The following is an 8,857-nucleotide window of genomic DNA, read 5'->3' as shown; positions in this document are numbered from 1 at the left end:
GGGCATCGGGAGAACATGGCACACCTCGTCACCTAAACAAGGATCACATGGGCTCACAGAGACTAAAAAATAATAATAAAAAAAGAAAGAGAGAGAGGAAGGGAAAGGAAGGAAGAAAAGAAGAAAAGGAGCAAGGAAGGAAGGAAGGAAGGAAGGAAGGAAGGAAGGAAGGAAGGAAGAAGGAAGAAGGAAGAAGGAAGAAGGAAGGTATGAGAAGTGCTATTCTGGCCCTTGACCACTGGCAGCACTTCTGGTTGGCAGAGGTGTGCTTGGCTGATGTGGGCTGAGGCACTACCCAGGTCAGACCCTCTCAAGGGTTATTGTCCCCCTAATGTCATATCATGCCTGTGCTACAAATGAAGACTTGAGCTCCCCCTCCAAGAAGGGTTGGAAGGCAACCTTGTCTCCCTAGGATGGAGTGGAATTGCTGGGACTCGAACCCCATCTGCCTCTCTTGAAGCTATAAGCACTTGTTCTGCTAACCCAAACATGGTGCCTTCTGGGCCAGCCTGAAGTATGTGCACCATCTGCTCTGCTTTGAGCTCACTTCAGATCCTCAAAGTCCCACTGCCCTGCCCCTCTTCTGACCTAGGCAAGGCAAGGGAAGAGTTAAGGCAGAAAAGCAGGACCCAGCAGGCTCTAACTGTATTTTCTTCTTCTTCTTTTTTTAATCTTTTTTTCCTCTTTGCTTTTAGTTTAAGCTGTAACTGTCAGGCTGCTCCGACACCATGCATTGACATTTAAGTCCCAGTGCTTTCTAAACTCAGAAAGGAGATTGGCTGCAGCTGGCACTGTGGGGAGGCTAAGTAGTGGGTGCCATGCAGGCTCCCTGAGAGAAACAGATAAGAGAGGGAAAGCCTGGAATGATGGGGAGGGGAGAAGAAGGGTTAATGACCCTAGCACACTCAACCCTTAGCCTGCCTGCTGTTCCTCTCTGCCTGCGCACCTCCATCAATGTGATGGCATGCCGAGGACCCATAATCACAGGTTTTATTTTCCAGTAAGGGTTTTGACCTTGAGTATCTGTTCCCTATTCTTCCTGTCTTGTAACAAGTGCCATCCTCACACTACACCCTTGTGGATGCAAGCAGGTGATTCAGATCCCATCAAGCTGATGAAAGGAATCACTCATGTATTCTTTAATATCTTCCGGTAACTCCTGGTGTCCTTGACTCGCAATGGGGGATGTCATGACTCGTGGCCACTGTGAACATGACCTGGACCTGAGCAGGATAGCGGACAGGAAGTGAGCCCCAAGTGGGAAAAGGTGATCGCTTTTTGTGGATGGCACTCTTGCTCTGGGGTAGGCCTGTGTGAGATGTTATTGGCCAGGGGTGCAGGCCTTGGAGACACCATCAGACTTGATCTCCAGCAGGGGAAACTACCCTGATGAGGAGGGACAGCACTGGTTTCTCTGCCCCCAAATATTGTGCTGGCCACCAGATGTGTAAGCTGTTTATCCCACACCAACCAACCTCCATTTCTCAGTCGGTAGCTACTTATGTCCTACAGCTTAGCTCCATGCCCAAAGCTAGCAGAAACCCAACAGGTTCAGGGCTTGGTATCCCAAGACTAAACCCCCTCGCTGTGCTTCCAAACAGCAGGCTAAGAGTCAGCATCCTAGAGTCTTCTCTTCAAGTTAAATTACTACAACAGCTCTCAGAACTCAGGGTGCCAGCTTGCTTAATGTGCTAGATCCTTTTCTCATGGATGCTACCAAATGCCTGGTAAAAGCAACTTAAAGAAGATAGGGCTTATTTTTGAGGGTATGGTCCACCATAGTGGGAAGGCATTGTAGCTAGAGCGTGTGAGAAAGATGTTACATTTAATTTTTAGCCAGGAAGTGAGGAGTGTGGAGACTATTCTTGGGTGTCAACTTGACTTCATTAGAATTAACTAAAACCCTGAAATGGAGGGTCGTACCTGTGAGGGATTTGTGCTTAATACAAGGCGGTAAAATTCACTTCTAATCTGGATCTTTGAAGTAGGAAAACCCTCGTCTAATCTGGACCATGCCTTCTGCTTATTATATGGCCCAAGTGATAGAGCAGCCTGCACCTGTTAAAGAGCCTTTTCCTGTTTCAGGTCCCACACAAAACTAGCAGATCTCCAATTTACTTGGTGCATCAATAGAGTAACACAACAAAGTAAGAAATGTGCTATATCCAGAATCCAAATAGGCCCTCCAAACGTTGTGTTTCGTTCCTGTTGGTGGGTGGGGATGCAATAACTTGCCCTTCACCTTCAAAATAATATCTCTGTATGTCCCACCCTGCGGGACTCTGAAGAATTTCACTGAGGTTGAAGGTCCTAGAATTTTGGTTGTATTCATTTCCCATCCTCTGATGCACATATGTGTTATCAATGAGTTCGAAATGGTTGCTACCTCCTGCTTACTTGGTTGAATCAGCACATAGTGCAATGCACCAATGTGATATATTGTGGAAGAGACAGACAATCAAGATCACATCTAACAAAGTTATGACACGGGGCTGGAGAGTTAATATATCCTTTAAGGTAAAGCGGTAAAGATATACTGCTGGCTTTAATGAAAGCAAATTGCTTCTGATGGTCCTAATGGACAAGTACCAAGAAAAAGGCATTTACTAAATCAATAGCTGCATACCACGTACCAAGAGATGTGTTCATCTGCTCAAGTAAGGACCCACATCTGGTACAGCAGCTGCAACTGGAGCTATTACCTGATTTAGTTTTTGATAGTCAACTGTCATTCTCCAGGATCCATCTGTTGTCTGCACTGGCCAGATAGGAGAGCTAAAGGGAGATGTGGTGGGAACCACCACCCCTGCATCTTTCAAGACCTTGATAGTGGCACTAATTTCTGCATTTCCTTTAGAGATTTGATTCTGTTTTGATTCACTATTTTCTTTGGCAGAGGCAACTTTAAAGGCTTCCATTTAGACTTTCCAACCATAATAGCCCTCACTCCACAGGTTAGGGAACAAATGTGAGAATTTTACCAACTTCTAAGTGTATATCTATCCCAACTATACACTCCAGGTCTTGGGAAATAACCATAGAAGAAATTCAGGAACCCAATGGACCTAAAGTAGGACTTTAGCCATAACTCCATTAATCACCTGGCCTTCATAAGCTCCTACTCTAACAGGAGGGCCACAGTATTACTCGGTATTTCCCATAATCAGTGTCAATTTAGAGCCAGTATCTAGCAGACCCTGGAAAGTCTGATTATTCCCTTCCCCCAGTGTACAGTTGTTCTTGTAAAAGGCCATAGGTTCCTCCCGGGAAGGACTGAAGAAAGACTAAGGGTACAACTCAGGAACCTGGCCACCTCTTCATCCAAGGGGTTCTGGGTCTGAAGACTGACTCAAGTCTGGAAATTAACCCACTGGTAGAGACTGACTTTTGCCACCATTCAATGTAGCCTTTCTTTCACTTGTTTGAGAATTTTTCCGCTTATACAGTAAGCGGAAAAATCCAGTAAAAATCGTGTAAAAATCCAGTTGGCTTCTTATCTGTTTCAAGCCTATAGATACCTTGTGGTTGATTAGCCAGCATCAAGAGTCCATAGGAGTCTTGAAACCATGAAATTCACTATGCCTATGCTGACCATTGCAGGTTAGGCCATTGAGGACATTGCTTTGTCTATGCTAGCCCATCACGGTAACTATGATCACCCTGCCTTCCGTGATTCAGTGACATCACCTGGCCCTTGCTACCTCACAGCCCAATTAAACTCATTTCATTTAATTCATTCAACTGAGCAGCTGCATCTCCAACCCTAAGGTCTGCCACAAGAAAAAGCTCTTTACATGTGCTTGTAACCCTCCCACCACTTTGTAGGATTAGTGAAGGGCATGTTTTCTGGGCTTTCATATTGTGGAGGATTAGGATTTATACAGGGGACCCACTCTAGCATTGCAATTTCTCTGAGCCTTAACCTTCTTTCTTCAACACTAAACCAAGGCATCTCCAACTCTTTTTCAGTAGGCCATCTTTTGACAAACACTTCAGCCAACCATTCAAACAAACATTTAATACCTTATTAAACTGTGCAGAGCTTCCATATTAAACCTCGACTCTCCACTGGACCAACTACACAGTGGACCCACATCAGTAAACTCAGCCTGATCCAGTTTTGTGTTCCTTCCACCATTTTCCCACATCCTTCAAATCCTTTTCCACACATATCCCCCCTACACACTGTCGAATGAATTAACAAACTCTTTACACTCATTGTCAGCATTTTGTCTAAGCTCCACCCCACAGTTACCTGGCAACAGCCAGGTGTGCCTGACTCACTATAAAATGGACTGCTTGGCCCTTCTGCTCTCTCTTGCTTTCTTGCTCTCTGTCCTCTCACCCCTTCCCCCTCTTTTCCCATTCCTCTCCCTGCTCTCTCTCCATGTGCTCATGGTCATCCTTTCCTCCTCCCCTCCCCTCCCCTCCCCTCCCCTCCCCTCCTCCTCCTCCTCCTCCTCCTCCTCCTCCTCCTCCTCCTCCTCTCTTCTTCTTCTTCTTCTTCTTCTTCTTCTTCTTCTTCTTCTTCTTCTTCTTCTTCTTCCTCTCTCTCTCTCTCTCTCTCTCTCTCTCTCTCTCTCTCTCTCTCTCTCTGTCTCTGTCTCTACTACACTCCCAACTCCCCTCCTCATGCCCTGAATAAACTATACTATACTATACCATCCTGTGGCTGGTCTCTCTGGGAGAAGGGATGTCTCAGCACACGACTACACATCCACCAGACATATTCCTTCTTTCCTTATTTTTTATAAAGCACAACACTCTTTAGTAGTGTAGCTTACCTCCACAGCTCCTCATGGATGACACTTTCTACTTTCTCTCTGGGAAGCTGCTTTGCTTCACACTAGGAACCTCCTCTCTAGGAGTCAGGTTATAGGTCTAGAAGCAAAAACTGATAGACCCTGGGGAACACCAGTATTGTCTTGCCCAACTGGTCCTTCAGAGAAAGTCACTGTTTATCAGACAATACAGGATTAATTTCCTTAGTCAAATCTGGGGAAGATAGAACTTCAGGAGGTGCTGCTGAGGGTAAAGTCACTCATTCAGATGAAAAACCCCTTGGGAATCTGAATGAGAACACAAGGTCCTCAGTTTCAATAAAGTCCTACCACACATCCCCATCCCAGCTTACAGGATCCCATTTGTGGTGGTTTGAATATGCTTGACCCAGGGAGTGGCACTGTTTGGAGGTGTGGCCTGTTGGAGTGGGTGTGGCCTTGTTGGAGGGATCGAGTCACTGTGGGAGTGGTTGTTAAGACCCTTGTCCTAGCTGCCTGGAAGCCAGTCTTCTCCTGTTTGCTTTCAGAACAAGATGTAGAACTCTCAGCTCCTTCTCTAGCACCAAGCGTGTCTGGATGCTGCCATGTCTGCCTTGATGGTAATGGACTGGATCTCTGATCCTGTAAGTCAGCCCTAATTGTAAAAGTTGCCTTGGTTAGGGTTTCTGTTCACAGCAGTAACACCCTAACAAAGATACCATTCTTTACCAATTAATGACCTTATTTTAACCACCAATACCCTCCAAGGCTGGAGCTTGAATTTTTTGCTGTAATTCAGCCAGCAATATAATGAGGACTTTGATTTTATTTTCCACAACTGGAGCTCTGTGGCTGCTGGAGAGAAGACACTCTTTCAGGGCACACTTATGAAACTTCAGACTGTTTGTGTGCATCTGGAGCCAGTCAATTTAATCATTACAGTCACTGTTGTCCTTCACTGTATTCTGAGATGCTAGACGAGGCTTAGGTTTACCACAGAGTGCATCCATATCCTTTGTCAATGTGTCCAAGCTTGGTAAAAAAACAACCGACTGACATCATCACCTTCTTTATTTTCCCCCAAACTGTTAAGACTTTCATATGCAGAGTCACCTAGTCCATTGCCACTCACAATTGGGGAATCAGTTTGATCCAATGCATTTATCCCTTTAAGTTTGTAATACAGTTCACACCATGGGCTTTCAGTACGCCCTGAGCTCCCAGGAGAGGAGGTGCTGGCAAATTGAAAAGCCTAGTCCAGATACTTAAAAGATCCTTATACTTCTGTTGCTATAGAACCACTGAGGGTATAAAAGAGGATTCTCTGAAGTCACAGAACTTATAGAATGAGTATCTCTATCTCTCTTCATATATATATATATATATACATATATATATGTGTGTGTGTGTGTATGTGTGCAATATACATGATATATATCATATATATGGAATTTATTAGAATGACTTATAGGATGTAGTCCAGCTAATCCAACAATAGCTGACTGTGAACAGAAATTCCAAGAATTCAGGCCTTACCTAGTTCACAAGGCTCGATGTCTCAGCTGTTCTTTGGAAGATGCTAAAATGCAGAAGTAGGTTCTAACGCCAGCGAAGGGATGGACTTGCTAGCAAGGCAAGAGCAAATCAGGCAAAGAGCACAACGTTCCTTCTTCCATGTCCTTAGATATCCAGCAGAAGGTGAGGCCAGATTAGAGGTGTGTCTTCCCAACTGAAGATCCAGATTAAAGGCATGTCTCTTTCAAGATCAAAAGATATGGATTGAAGGTGCATCTTCCTACTTCCAAAATCCAGGTTAAAAGCAGATGTTCCTCCTTCAAATTAAGCAAAAAAACAAACAAACAAAAAAAACAAACCTCACAGGTATGCCCTCCATTTTTTAGTTTTAGTTCATTCCAGGTATAGTCAAGCTGACTCTACATGCAAAATATAGTTAGGAACCCGATTGTACTCAAGACTCTACCTGATAACCAGAACCCAGTGACATAATTTGCTCAAGATAACCAGCCACATGACCAGAACTTCATGTCCCCCACTGGACAGTATTTAAGCAGAGACTAAGAGCATTGGTATTCACATCTTTAGCACTTCTGGAGAGATGTCACCTTGATCTCCCCTCCTCTAGGATTCCCACCCTTGAACTAGAGAACTACTGTGAGAGTCTGGCTCCACCTTCAGCCAGGATACTTCCCACGGGTGAGAAACCGTGGGGAGATAGACACAAGACCATAGTTAAGAATTTAGAGTGTGAACTCTCAGAGTAATAAAATAGAACGTTTGTTATACCAACTACACATACCTAACACCTTCTTTCTAGAGACAGACAGAAAATGGATTCCTAGAAAGTGGCTTGTATGACCAAGAAAGAACTAGAGACATCTTTCAATATGAAAGAGTTGAAGACATTTCTTCCATGGTTGAGAGATCATAGACAGTGTTAGACATGAAGCAAAACAGAAAAACCAAAGTAGAGAGATTGGACTCCCCAATGAAAAGCAGCACCCTAAGTCACCCAGGAAGATAATTCAGGCTAACAATTCAACACCCTCTCTTCATCCCTCCCCGGCTCTCTTTCAGGGTATTTTTTTTGTGAGTTTTCTCAAATCTCCCTCCTTGCTTTTCCCATTCTCACCCCATACACGATGGCCTCAACAGACTCCACCCTGCAAAGTTAAGACCCACAGATACCAGAGAGCCAGGAACAAAACATTTCATTTATTGTTGTGACTTCCAAAGACATAATTAGATTTTATTTAGTTTACCCGAACAATTCAGTAACATATAAATTTGTTTCATATCCAAAATAAATCCTTTAACACAGCCCAGACTCATAGTGCCTTGACAAACATTAGTCTGATGTGTTAGGATTTTAAAGGTTGATAAACGAATGCCTAAACTCATATGGAACTCCGTTAACTTTGCACCCTTCAGAGGCCCAGTGTCAATGACCACAGTGGCTGAAAAAGCCTTCTCATGGATGAATTCTAGGGTGCCTTCATTTCCTCTATAGCCACGGTGGTTTATAGTTTACAACTAGAACTTTCTTTCCTGGTGCTGGAATGACTCTCTCTAAATGAGTCTGGTCCAGTGTCAGCCTGTCTCCACATTCAACCATCTTATACCCTTTTTGCTGTGGTATATCCAAGGTTTTCAGTTGTAATGTTCACAATGACTCTAGGTTGTGGCCAGAAGTCAATTCATGGAGCTCCTTTCTTTTCTACTCCAGTCTCCATAATTTCATCCAATGCAGACTTCTGCCCAGGCAGAGCTAAGCTCTGTGAATATTCCCCTTTCCTCCGTTATGCTGTGCTCCACCCCCCAAGTATTCAGGGCACTTGGACTCAGACACCTTGACCTGGACAATGGGGCTCCAGCTGAGCTACCTGCTCTTTTATTCAATTGAGTATAACCTTTCCTGCATCATTTTCTCACTTAACTCCATAAAAAACAGACATCTTTTGCTTTTTTTCTTCCAGACCTCTTCTCATTTGTTCCTCAGTGAATTTGGCAGTTCTCTCTTTATCAATGTCTTGCTTTTTCTTTTCTTCTAGTTCCAGCTGCTGGCGAATGGTTTCTGGACCCCTGTCTACGCACTGGACTCACCAGTCTTTTGGTGTCTCATCTGCTTTACATAAGCCCTCTCTGCCCAGCCACTTGGTGAAGTTGCTCAGTGTTTTCCTCGGAGTGGCGTTCTGGTGGGCATGCCCTTGATGGCTGACAGACTTGTAATACATGATGTGGCTGTGGACTCTTCATGCCGAAGCATCTCCTCAGAACTTCAAGAAAGTCGTTTTGAGAAAGTCGTTTCGTTATTCCTCTGCAAAATAATTCACAAACTGCTGCAGATGTTTGGAAGCCAGGAAGAGTGGTTGGTCTCTGAGAGTCAAGCACACAGTGTCACTGAAAGCCCTTCTCTTTGCAGCACTTCTTCTGGCCCATCTGGCAGTGCCAGCAAAACTTCTAGGACCCTTTGGACTTGATCCTGTTGGGGATGGCCTTGAGGCTCAGAAAATTCTCCTTACCCATGATGACCCAGAGCACAGCTGAAGAACTGTTTAAAGAGTGGAGACTAAGGCCCA

At 44.4% G+C, this 8,857-nt stretch overlaps 1 pseudogene; it reads right to left on the bottom strand.

Annotated features, from left to right (window-relative positions):
- Positions 1–6,301: 6,301 nt before the first annotated feature.
- Positions 6,302–8,857, bottom strand: LOC110312262 (DNA/RNA-binding protein KIN17 pseudogene; annotated as a pseudogene).

Source organism: Mus caroli, unplaced genomic scaffold, assembly GCF_978045245.1.
Source record: "Mus caroli unplaced genomic scaffold, Mus_caroli_1 scaffold_18, whole genome shotgun sequence".
Lineage (NCBI taxonomy): Eukaryota > Metazoa > Chordata > Mammalia > Rodentia > Muridae > Mus > Mus caroli.
The sequence above is the reverse complement of the archived record's forward strand: the minus strand, read 5'-3'. Positions and strand labels throughout refer to the sequence as shown.